Below are 12,274 nucleotides of genomic sequence, written 5' to 3' on the forward strand. Positions count from 1 at the left end.
TGTGTGTCCAGGGTGGGGTGTGCTCCCTGCTCACTGGAGAGGCATCTCACTACTGGCCACCTGACTTCACTCCTGAACCACACCGCCCACCTGACCCCACTACTGCAGGATTAAGTCATCTCCTTCTTTGCCCTGCTCCTCAGCAACTTTATCATTAACCGAGTCATGCTCCATGATCAGACACTCTTTCCCAGATAGCCCTCCCCTCTCGGTGTGGTGGGGAGACAAAATGCGCATCCATTTTTACTCATTGTGCACCAGCAGAGATGGGATTGCGGGATGTAGGGGGATCTATCATCCTACACTGTTTTCCAATGCTTTTGAAAAAGGCTAAAGGAGAGCTGTGGAGGGCCAGGCGCAATCAGTTGTGGCACATTGACAAGCACTCTATGCCAGCTGTTCCAGCTAAGCAGCCATTCCTTTCCTGGAGAGAAGTGCAAGCCTTTCTGACATTCATTCAAATGTCAGGGAAATTAAGACCACTTAAATGGAGAGGGCTACCCACAGTCCAGGTGTAAATAGGATTTCAATAACGCTCTATCTTCTATAAGAAAAATACAGCTGTTCATCTACACCAACATGTTTCCCTTCCCAGGCACAGGATCAGACTGTTCCTCAGAGAATAATAGGCAGTGCCAGCTCTGGCCTTTTGGGGGCCCTAAGCAAAATTGGATTTGGGGCCCGCTCACCCCTATCAGTCAGGGGCTACCTAGCAGTCAGAGGCCCCCTAGTGATCAGGGGCCCTAAGCAATTGCTTATGCCTGGAACCGGCACTGACAAAATGCACTAAATACACTGTAAAAATCTAAATACCATGATTGTGTAATGAAACCATAAAAAGCATTGTGCCCAACATGAAATCTGGTTTCAGGGCAGGTAAACACCAAAATGCCTCATAGAATCAAATTGTGAAATGCTAATGATTTATATTCTTATATTAGGTTTGTACAGCTACCCTCATGGGGACCAGAAAATTGAAATTGCATGCTCCCTTGCCTTAATCTTAACCCTAGACCTAACCCTAACCTGAATAAAGTAACATTTATGTCTAAACTTTACCTAGCTGTAATGCCTAACCATAACCCTAAACTTAACCAACAATGCCTGGACCTTAAAGAAATCCCAATTCTAACTATAAAATCAATTGTAAGTTAGACCTTAAACCTAAACCCTGAGCCGGAAATTTACTTTTGCCTCACAGGGACCGGCAAAAGGTCCCAATGAGGCCAATTGTTTCTGGTTTTACAATAATCATTGGGATATTTGGTCCCCATGAGTTCAGTAAGACCTAACACACACGCACACACACACACACACCAAGGTTTTGTTTCCTTTAGGTTGGTGGCAGCTCAGCTGCCACTATTAAAAGTGTAAGTAAAAGAATGGAGAGAAAGCACCACATCACTCTTTCTTTCTGTTCTAATATGTTTTAACACCCACAAAACCACAGGCTATAAATAAAAATCTATTAAACACTATTGCACGTCTTTGTTGCCCCATTCCAAAATCCATCTGAGAAATTAAAATCTGCTAAGCATCCTCTATTCAGAGCCTCCATGCAAAACATCATTAATGCCCCTTCATCATAATGTGTTTTTCCCCTCTCTCTCTCCTTTTTTTAATCTGATACTCCCGTTTGCCAAATGGAGTTTCAGTTTAGACATCTTTTTTGTCCTTCACAAAGCCATTATCAGTTCGGAAGGGTTGGTGTGACTCACAGCACATTAATTTCCAACCTCCAGCCAGTCTGGAGCGTTGTCATCAGTGGAAGTTGATGAAATCCTCCATTGGGCAGCTTGGGCGAACATCCTATTTCATCTGTAATCAGCCCTTCGTTTCCAAGGGTCAGCAAACACAGCTCTCCATGTTAAATTTTCATTAGCTATTCACTGTCAATAACCAAACTGCCCGAGATCATCTAAACCAGTCTATGTCATTATGCTAACTAATGCAAAATCAATTTTACGTATCAATCAGCCTTGAACAAGCAGAAAAGCCCCAGCCTCAGCCTTGGACTATTAACCTCTCAAATGCCAAGGTCACCTCTGAGCGCATCATATAGCTGCAATCTCATATGTCAGCCCAAGCACAGCCCCCTAAGCGCCTGTCAGTGTGGGAACTTCATTTAGCCATGACATCATGAGTGAGAGAGGCGGCCACCCCGGAAGCAGCAATTTCTTACAGTCTGTGTGTCGTCTGTAATGCAATGTATCTGTGTTTGTGCCACTTAGCTAGCAATTCTGATTGTGTCAGTTAGCTAGCATTTCAATGAATCTCCACTTGTGTCCGTTAGCCGGCATTTCAATTTATTTATGCTTGTGTCAGTTAGCCAGCATTTATCTTAATCTCAGATTGTGTCCGTTAGCCAGCATTTCAATTAATCTCTGACTGTGTCAGTTAGCTAGCATTTAAAAAAAAATCTGGTTGTGTCAGTTATCTAAAAAAATGGGCAGGGAAGACAGACAGTAAAGGGCTGTTCACATGATACGCAGTATGCGCTTCGCACAACGCAATGTAGGGCACAATGCAGTATCTGTTGACAATAGTTAGCTACTATACTGTACTAGCCCTCATTCATTATTTAGCATGGCCAGGAATATAAATAAAGTAGCCTACAAATCAATAACTTAAACTCTTACTACAGTACTGCTATACTTTTACTAACATGGAAGCCCCATCTGAACCTCAATTTTTCCCCATGCAGATGCCTTTTTAGCAGTATAGTATGCATTTATGGACGTGTTGTACAGCTCTGGGAACTCAGATACACTAAACCAGCTTCTCCACCATTTGGTAAATAAAATAACTGGACTACACACTGTAATCCGATTGGTTTCACTTTAGGAGTAGAAGTTCAAATTATTTGAATTTTGAATGCAGCGACTGGACGGTATTTTCGGGTGGTGCTCGCCAGTTTGCTGGGCGCTGATGATTAGGAAAGCACTAGTGCGTATTTCTCCAGCGAAATTCCATTCGTGCACTTATCATGTGAATGGCTCTTGAGAGAGAAGAGGAAAGTGATTAGTGAATGATAATGATTAGGAGTGGTCATAGCTATGCTGACCTCTGGGCCCGAGGCTGTCCTCTGATTGTTCTGGACTATAGTAAGATAGACACCCCACAGTGGTCCTAGAAGGGCAGTATACTGGTTCTCATGGAAAGTCTACTGTTTAGCATGGTACAGTCTATTGGGTCACAAGTAGACAGACTAGCTGGTTCAAAAGGATTAAGTCTATTTGTTCCTGTGGAGACAGTCCATCTGTTCATATAGAGACAGTATATTTGGTCGTGTTTAAGAGCCTAAAGCTAGGGCCTATCCATATGATTCAATAGCCTGTCTGTCTGTCAGATAGGTCACACTGCATCCCTTGGTACAGACTCCATTATGGAAAAAACATCTAGAGGCCATGCAGTATGGGAACCTACACATTCATGAACCCATTACACGTCAGCCATGGTGCTCTATTCCATGTTGCTCTTGAAATTTGACATATCAAACACCAACCACTTAATACGTCCTGATAGGGTAACCCCATTCTAACAGAGGCCATTTTAAAAGTATAATACTCTAACACCAACCATCACCTCCAACCCCTCTCTGGCAGGGAGAAAGCATTCCAAGCAGAGTACACAAGCATGAGTTTTACTGCATTCAGCCTTTTCACGCGCAATATCACAGAGCGGCTACTGTACACCAATCCCACACTGGGGGTGGTCATCGTGTAAACATTATTGCTGAACATTGGGGGTATTCAATGGCCAGCCTGTTAATGTTACAGTGATGTTCTAGTGGCAATTCCATCCATCCATGTGACACGCAGACGACACAGAGAGCAGGCCCACTTTAAATAGCTAGACTCTGTGAGGCTTCCTTAAGCAGCCAGAAGCTGTACTCTTATAGCAGCGTCAGCTGGGCAGGATTAGGATTCTGTTTCAGTGGGATGATGCATATTTTAATCGCCACTTTGCGTCCCTTCCCCTCCCAGAAACAGGGAACACATGGATTCTCAGAATGCTAAAATTGCATTACAAGTGAATTCAATGTAGGTGCACAATTATCCTGCTCTATCTTTCAACTGCCTCTGCCTTATTTGCTCAAATAGTGTATTCATATATTTTCTACACACTTCTAAAAAGTCAAAGCATGCCTGGTAGTCGCCCTGGCAGTAATTCTCCTTTTTTGTTTTATATACTACCGAAGACCAGTTGGTAAGTTTTGGAAAGAGAGCTACGCCGTAAGTACTGCAATGTAGCTTTGATTGAATTGATCCCCTAAGTTATTTACACATCTGGAATGACAATTTTTATTTTTGCTTCCAGAAGATCTTGTTTGATCACAGCAGCGACGGAAGGCCCATTTTATTACCGGCATGGAACATTATCGAAGCCTCAGCCTGTCTACCCATTTGCCGTGCGTGTTGTTTTTGTGTTGTTACTAATCCTCTTGCCTTTAATTAACAGAACAAAAATTCTTAATGGTTCCTTCTTATCTTTATTATCGTGTCTCAAATCCCTTTAGTAGCCGAGAAGCTTGCATAATTTCCCGGAAATGGCTTGTGATTGTTCATGTCGCAGCGGATAAATAAGCAAATCATTAATAATATCCAGAGAGAATTAGACACATAGCAGGAGTTTTTAACGGGTAAAAAAAATAACAATGAAATGATATAATGAAAAAAACCTACCTGATATCCAACTGTTGTAGTTGGACGTGAACGCATGTTTCAACAACTTGCCTAAGTAGGGAAACACTGGTCATGAAGCAACGGTTAAGGCCACATGGTGAGTTTTTCACGTCATGCTTAGGTCTTCTCTGATGTCGACCTGATGTCAAACATCATGAATAAACATGATTCCAATCAATCAATCAATCAAATGTATTTATAAAGCCCTTTTTACATCAGCAGTTGTCACAAAGTGCTTCTACAAAACACCCGGCTTTAAACCCCAAGGAGCAAACAACAGTATTGATGAATTTCAGTGGCTAGGAAAAACTCCCTAAGAAGGCCGAATATTTAGGAAGAAACCTAGAGAGGGACCAGGCTCAGAGGGGTTGGAATTCCACTGATGTAGAAAGCCTACAACGCCAGTAAAAAAAGGCCTTGGTTAAGTCAGTGAAAATGACAACGTTCACTATGTACTGTGTGCTTGATTATATCAATCCATTATAGAATGTAAACTGAAATAAAATAACCTGTCAGCTTCCAGTAGGGCCAGTATTTCATATCTAACACAGCGCTGCTTTGATTCTGAAGATGCACAATCATCTTTCAAGCCGTGACCTGGCAGTATGGAACATTATTCTGTGGTTTCTCTAAGAATATGAGAGTGTATGGGGTTGTTGGAAATAGCATAGCTTTGTAACATCCCAACTATCTTCACATTAGACCTTGTGATGCATGGAGTGATTTTCAATATCAGCAAAGTGTACATTGCAGTAAACCAGACAGGCTGAGAGAGAAAGAAGGAGCAGAGACAGCAGTGAGAGCAGATAAAGAGACAAGGATAGAGAAAGACAGAAAAATTACAGAATGTATGTGAGTGTGTGTGTTCGTGTACTGAAGGGGGTATGTTCACACCATGCTGCCGCTGTCAGGAGCCACGGCAGACATTAAGTTGAGAGCGACGAAGCGATTATAATTGATTAAACGCTGCCTTGTCGTTCTCTTCTTTAGCGCACAGTAATGGAATTCATTTACAAAGAGTGCACTTCATAAAATAGTTGGAATGCGCTAAAACAGCCTCGGAGACGATGGAAGCAGCGACTGAAGAGGATGGGCCACTGCTGCAGCTGACTGTGCTCCTTATGACAGGATTTGGCACAAGCGTTTCCCCCTCTCATTACAACCCACCATAGTGTAAAATGATTAGAATGCATGGCACAATTGGCTGTTAGCATGTGTTGCATTGAATTGTCCCATCTCTCTATACGGAACACATACATGTACATACTGTATAATTGGATCCCAACGCCCCATCCATCCACACATCCCCGTATATGTACAGTATATGTACATTTCAGAATAACTATTGTCCGGAATAAACACAAATATCTTCATCTTCATGAATAATTAAAAAAGGGTCTATTTTGGTTTGGTTTCAAATCCACAACAGCAAAATTACGTACATGTACTTTGACGTACATCTGGGGTGAGATGTAATATTTATGTAACGTCAAATTGTTATCATTATAAGCCAATTACATTTTACCTGATTTTATACCACTGGCAGAAGCAGAAATAGCACAGGGGCAATTGGGGATAGGCAACAGAGGTCTCACAAGGGGATCCACGTTCCACTACATATATACATATATATCCCCTCCATGAACTGCCACCTTAACGCGGTGGAGGGGTTTGAGTACCCGAGTGACCCTAGGAGCTATGTTGTCTGGGGCTATATGCCCCTGGTAGGGTCTCCCAAGGCAAACAGGTCTTAGGCGACGGGTCAGACTAAGAGCGGTTCAAAACCCCCTTAATGATGATAAAGACTTTGAGTTCCGTGACGTCGCCCGGTATGGCGCAGCCGGGGCCCCACCCTGGAGCCAGGCCCGGGGTTGGGGCTCGTAAGCGAGCGCCTGGTGGCCGGGCCTTTCCCCATGGGGCCCGGCCGGGCTCAGCCCGAACGGGCGACGTGGGGCCGCCTTCCCGTGGGCTCACCACCCACGGGAGGGACCATAAGGGGCCGGTGCGAAGTGGATCGGGCGGCAGTCGAAGGCAGGGGCCTAGACAACCCGATCTCTGGACACGGAAACTAGCTCTAGGGACGTGGAATGTCACCTCGCTGGCGGGGAAGGAGCCTGAGATCGTGCGTGAGGTTGAGAGGTTCCGATTAGAGGTAGTCGGGATCACCTCTACGCACGGCTTGGGCTCTGGAACCACACACCTTGAGAGAGGATGGACTCTTCACCACTCTGGAGTTGCCCATGGTGAGAGGCGGCGGGCTGGTGTGGGTTTGCTTATAGCTCCCCAGCTCTGCCGCCATGTGTTGGAGTTTACCCCGGTGAACGAGAGGGTCGTTTCCCTGCGCCTACGGGTCGGGGATAGGTCTCTCACTGTTGTTTGTGCCTATGGGCCGAACGGCAGTGCAGAGTACCCGAACTTCTTGGAGTCTCTGGGAGGGGTGCTGGAAAGTGCTCCGACTGGGGACTCTATCGTTCTACTGGGGGACTTCAACGCCCACGTGGGCAACGACAGTGACACCTGGAGGGGCGTGATTGGGAGGAACGGCCCCCCTGATCTGAACCCGAGTGGTGTTCAGTTATTGGACTTCTGTGCTAGTCACAGTTTGTCCATAACGAACACCATGTTCATGCATAAGGGTGTCCATCAGTGCACGTGGCACCAGGACACCCTAGGCCGCAGGTCGATGATCGACTTTGTTGTCGTCTCATCTGACCTGCGGCCGTATGTCTTGGACACTCGGGTGAAGAGAGGGGCGGAGCTGTCAACTGATCACCACCTGGTGGTGAGTTGGATCCGATGGCGGGGGAGGAAGCTGGACAGACTCGGCAGGCCCAAGCGTACTGTAAGGGTCTGCTGGGAACGTCTGGCCGGGTCTCCTGTCAGAGAGATCTTTAACTCCCACCTCCGGCAGAGCTTCGACTGGATCCCGAGGGAGGCTGGAGATATTGAGTCAGAGTGGACCATGTTCTCCACCGCCATTGTCGAAGCGGCCGCTCGGAGCTGTGGCCGTAAGGTCTCCGGTGCCTGTCGAGGCGGCAATCCCCGAACCCGGTGGTGGACACCGGAAGTAAGGGATGCCGTCAAGCTGAAGAAGGAGTCCTATCAGGCCTGGTTGGCTTGTGGGACTCCTGAAGCAGCTGACGGGTACCGGCAGGCCAAGCGGGCTGCAGCCCGGGTGGTTGCGGCGGCAAAAACTCGGGCCTGGGAGGAGTTCGGTGAGTCCATGGAGAAGGACTATCGGCTGGCCTCGAAGAGATTCTGGCAAACCATCCGGCGCCTCAGGAGAGGGAAACAGTGCCCTACCAACGCTGTTTACAGTAGAGGTGGGCAGCTGTTGACCTCAACTGAGGATGTCGTCGGGCGGTGGAAGGAGTACTTTGAGGATCTCCTCAATCCCGCTGTCACGTCTTCCATTGAGGAAGCAGAGGATGAGGGCTCAGAGGTGGACTCGTCCATCACCCGGGCTGAAGTCACAGAGGTGGTCAAGAAACTCCTCGGTGGCAAGGCACCGGGGGTGGATGAGATCCGCCCTGAGTACCTCAAGTCTCTGGATGTTGTCTTGGTTGACACGCCTGTGCAACATCGCGTGGCGGTCGGGGACAGTGCCTCTGGGATGGCAGACCGGGGTGGTGGTCCCTCTTTTTAAGAAGGGGGACCGGAGGGTGTGTTCCAACTATAGGGGGATCACACTTCTCAGCCTCCCCGGGAAAGTCTATGCCAGGGTTCTGGAGAGGAGAATACGGCCGATAGTAGAACCTCGGATTCAGGAGGAACAGTGTGGTTTTCGTCCGGGCCGTGGAACACTGGACCAGCTCTATACCCTCTACGGGGTGTTGGAGGGTTCATGGGAGTTTGCCCAACCAATCCACATGTGTTTTGTGGATTTGGAGAAGGCATTCGACTGTGTCCCTCGCGGCATCTTGTGGAGGGTGCTTCGGGAATATGGGGTCCTGGGTCCTTTGCTAAGGGCTGTCAGGTCCCTGTACGACCGAAGCAGGAGCTTGGTCCGCATTGCCGGCAGTAAGTCAGACTTGTTCCCAGTGCATGTTGGACTCCGGCAGGGCTGCCCTTTGTCGCCGGTTCTGTTCGTAATTTTTATGGACAGAATTTCTAGGCGCAGCCAGGGGCCGGAGGGTGTCAGGTTTGGGGACCACACAATTTCATCTCTGCTCTTTTGCGGATGATGTTGTCGTGTTGGCCCCTTCTAACCAGGACCTTCAGCATGCACTGGGACGGTTTGCAGCCGAGTGTGAAGCGGTGGGGATGAGAATCAGCACCTCCAAATCCGAGGCCATGGTCCTCAGTCGGAAAAGGGTGGCTTGCCCACTTCAGGTTGGTGGAGAGTGCCTGCCTCAAGTGGAGGAGTTTAAGTATCTAGGGGTCTTGTTCACGAGTGAGGGAAGGATGGAACGGGAGATTGACAGACGGATCGGTGCAGCTTCTGCAGTAATGCAGTCGATGTATCGGTCTGTCGTGGTGAAGAAAGAGCTGAGCCGCAAGGCGAGGCTCTCGATTTACCAGTCAATCTACGTTCCTACTCTCACCTATGGTCATGAGCTTTGGGTCATGACCGAAAGGACAAGATCCCGGATACAGGCGGCCGAAATGAGCTTTCTCCGCAGGGTGGCTGGGCGATCCCTTAGAGATAGGGTGAGAAGCTCGGTCACCCGGGAGGAGCTCAGAGTAGAGCCGCTGCTCCTCCACATCGAGAGGGGTCAGCTGAGGTGGCTTGGGCATCTGTTTCGGATGCCTCCGGAACGCCTTCCTGGGAAGGTGTTCCGGTCCCGTCCCACCGGGAAGAGACCCCGGGGAAGACCTAGGACACACTGGAGGGACTATGTCTCCCGGCTGGCCTGGGAACGCCTCGGTGTCCCCCCGGAAGAGCTAGAGGAAGTGTCTGGGGAGAGGGAGGTCTGGGCATCCCTGCTTAGACTGCTGCCCCCGCGACCCGGCCCCGGATAAGCGGAAGAAGATTGGTGGATGGATGGATGGATATATATATATATATATATATATATATATATGTTTTCAATTATATACCAAATACCAAATATTATTTAGCATTATACTAGGTCAAAATTTACACTTAATATCATAAGTTATACTGTTTGACTACAGTACATTTTGAGTAAGGTTTTAGAAAAGTTTGATTTCATTTGATCTGAGCTGTGGTAACTTCTTTTATGAAGTATTGTATAAAGAAATCTACAGAGTATGTATTTATACCCCCTTGCCGGGCCACTTAGCCTGGGACGTGCATCTGTGCTGCTGTTGGGGCGGGACCAACGTCTTAAAAATTATGCATATTTTTTGTAATTTGATAAAAATACTTTTGGTATCTTACATCATAATGTGCCAAAACAGCAGAAAAAACGATTCTTGAAAATGATAATTTAAAATAATTTAGCCAAGCTTAATTTTTTTCAATAATGACCAGATCTGTTTTAATATTTGATTGACGTGTAACCAATATTCCCTCTAAACTGCGCGCTTGCGCAATCGCGCACCGCACTTACATTCTCGCACAAGAAAATCTATGCAGCGATTAGACTCAGTGAGTGACAGGTGTCCAGCCAATGATTCGATACGGTTCACTTACGCTACGCAGCCAATCATTGCATTGCCAGTGCTTGTGTATGTGCCCTGCCCATACGCGCCGTGGCACCGTGCAGGTTAGCTAGCTAACAACAGTGCGGCAGAGATAAGAGATGGCGACGCAAATTCAAACCCCTCATCATGGTGAAAAATAAGGTAAAACTTAAGTCAGATTTGTGCATATTCTTGTGACATTTATTAAGATGTTTTATTTATGGATATTAATCATTAAATGCTGTCACTACTAGATAATTGATGGGTAGTAGAAATGCTAATAAAAACAGTGTAATTAGATATTTTACAGACAAAGAGTTACAGGAATATACACTGTATCACAAGCTACAGCGCACATGTCATTGTGCAAAATGTGAATGGCCAAAGCAGGACTCTTCCCATGGCCAAAGCAGGACTCTCACATATAACGTAGTCTCATGAACAACAAGATTTTTGTCTTTTTCATTTTAAGTGGGCCAGAGCGGGTAGCTCAGCGGTTGAGTGTTAAACCCTCGAAAATATTAAAAGTAAACTAATGGAAACTGCTGCTGTAATTTGATTATTTTAATAAGCCATGGAACTTGCAATGATCCGAGGTGTTGAACAGGTGTGATACTGGTGTGTGGCCACAGCGTGCACAACTGATGTTGCTCACAGTGATCCTCAGTGTGCTCAGGGAGCTTGTGAGTATGCCCAGACACATGAAAAATTGGAGGGAACATGTAACCTAGCCTATCAGTTAGCAAGCATAAGACCACGTAAGCGGAGCCGACCAAGAAGAGCGAATGTCTCTTACAGTTAGTGAGTGACTGACTGACTACCCCTTTTTAAATAGCACACTGGTTAGAGAAGAACAACAGGTCCCGTATTTGAATCTCGTCACAGTCAAAACAAATTATGCGTATTTGTTCCGGATAGACAAAAAAATTGCTGGCTACAACCTTCATTAGCTACGTTATAGTAAGCCTAAAATAAAACTGTTCATGGTTGTATTGTGACTATTTCTGGTGGATTTCCGAAGTACGCATCCGTGCATGCTTTTTGGATCAGGACAGACAAAAACTTTGCTGGCTACAACCTTCAGTAGCTACATTATAGTAAGCCTGAACTAAATCTGTTTACAGTTATACCGTATTGCGACTATTTCTGGTGGATGTTCGAAGTACGCATCTGTGCATGCTTTTTGGGGTAATATATGCTTTATTAAAAACCCCTTGGGCTATAAAAGAGAAAGGGTTTCCACGATTCTCTCATCTTTTCACTTGACAAAAAAGTCAGTTGTCACCTATAGCTCTGGAAAACTCAAGAGACCACTGCAAAATTATCAGTTTCTCTGGTTTTACTATTCATAGGTATGTGAGTAAAATGAACAGCTTTGTTTAATTCTATAAACTACTGACAACATTACTCCCAAATTCCAAATAAAAATATTGTCATTTAGAGTATTTATTTGTAGAAAATAACAACTGGTCAGAATAAACAAAAAAGAATGCATTGTTTTCAGACCTCAAATAATGCAAAGAAAACAAATTAATATTCATTTTTCAACAACAGAATACTAAGTTTTTAACTTAGGAAGAGTTCAGAAATCAATATTTGGTGGAATAACCCAGATTTTTAATCACAGCTTTCATGCGTCTTGGCATGCTCTCCACCAGTCTGTCACATTGCTATTGAGTAACTTTTATGCCACTCCATCTTTTCAAGGGGGTTCAGATCTGGAGATTAGGCTGGCCATGACAGGGTCCTGATCTGGTAATCCTCCATCCACACCTTGATTGACCTGGCTGTGTGGCATGGAGCTTTGTCCTGATGGAAAAAACAATTCTCAGAGTTGGGGAACATTGACAGAGCAGAAGGAAGCAGGTGTTCTTCCAGGATAACCTTGTACTTGGCTTGATTCATGTGTCCTCCACAAAGACAAAACTTCCTGAGTCACAAAGACAAAACATCCCCAGAACATCAACAAATCATCCAACAAATGTCACAGTGGGTGTGAG

The 12,274-nt window shown here is 45.9% G+C and overlaps 1 long non-coding RNA gene across 4 annotated transcripts in view; it reads right to left on the reverse strand.

Annotated features, from left to right (window-relative positions):
* The window catches only part of LOC105015476, an 82,093-nt gene extending 77,292 nt beyond the window's left edge, over positions 1-4,801 (reverse strand). For all 4 annotated transcript variants that reach the window (XR_004576458.1, XR_004576459.1, XR_828373.4 and 1 more), the window contains exon 1: positions 4,686-4,801. This is a non-coding gene — a long non-coding RNA (uncharacterized LOC105015476). The remainder of the gene's footprint in view (positions 1-4,685) is intronic.
* Between the last annotated feature and the right edge of the window lie 7,473 nt (positions 4,802-12,274).

Source organism: Esox lucius, chromosome 2, assembly GCF_011004845.1.
Source record: "Esox lucius isolate fEsoLuc1 chromosome 2, fEsoLuc1.pri, whole genome shotgun sequence".
Lineage (NCBI taxonomy): Eukaryota > Metazoa > Chordata > Actinopteri > Esociformes > Esocidae > Esox > Esox lucius.